Here is a 413-nt window from a genome sequence, read left to right on the forward strand (position 1 = left end):
TACGCTATCAAACGATTAATCGCATCCAAAATAAGTTTTTGTTTACATAATATATTTGTGTACTGTTTATGTATATGTACACACACATTCAGTATATATTTAGAAAATATTGATGTATATGTATATACATTTATATTATATTTTATATATTATTAAATATATATTTAATATATAAATGTAACATATTTTTCTTAAATATACATGCATGAGTGTGTATTTATATATACATAATAAATTTACACAGTACACACAAATACTATGTAAACAAAAACTTTTATTTTGGATGCGATTAATAGAGATTAATCGTTTGACAGCACTTATATGTGTGTGTGTGCATGTATGTATGTGTGTGTATATATATATATATATATATATATATATATATATATATATATATATATATATATATATAT

At 19.1% G+C, this 413-nt stretch overlaps 1 pseudogene; it reads left to right on the top strand.

Moving 5' to 3' along the window:
* LOC107556233 (RING finger protein 207-like) overlaps window positions 1–413 on the top strand; it is a 14,551-nt pseudogene that overhangs the window by 8,590 nt on the left and 5,548 nt on the right.

The sequence above is a fragment of the Sinocyclocheilus grahami genome, unplaced genomic scaffold (genome assembly GCF_001515645.1).
Source record: "Sinocyclocheilus grahami isolate Dianchi unplaced genomic scaffold, SAMN03320097.WGS_v1.1 scaffold20.1, whole genome shotgun sequence".
Taxonomy (NCBI): domain Eukaryota; kingdom Metazoa; phylum Chordata; class Actinopteri; order Cypriniformes; family Cyprinidae; genus Sinocyclocheilus; species Sinocyclocheilus grahami.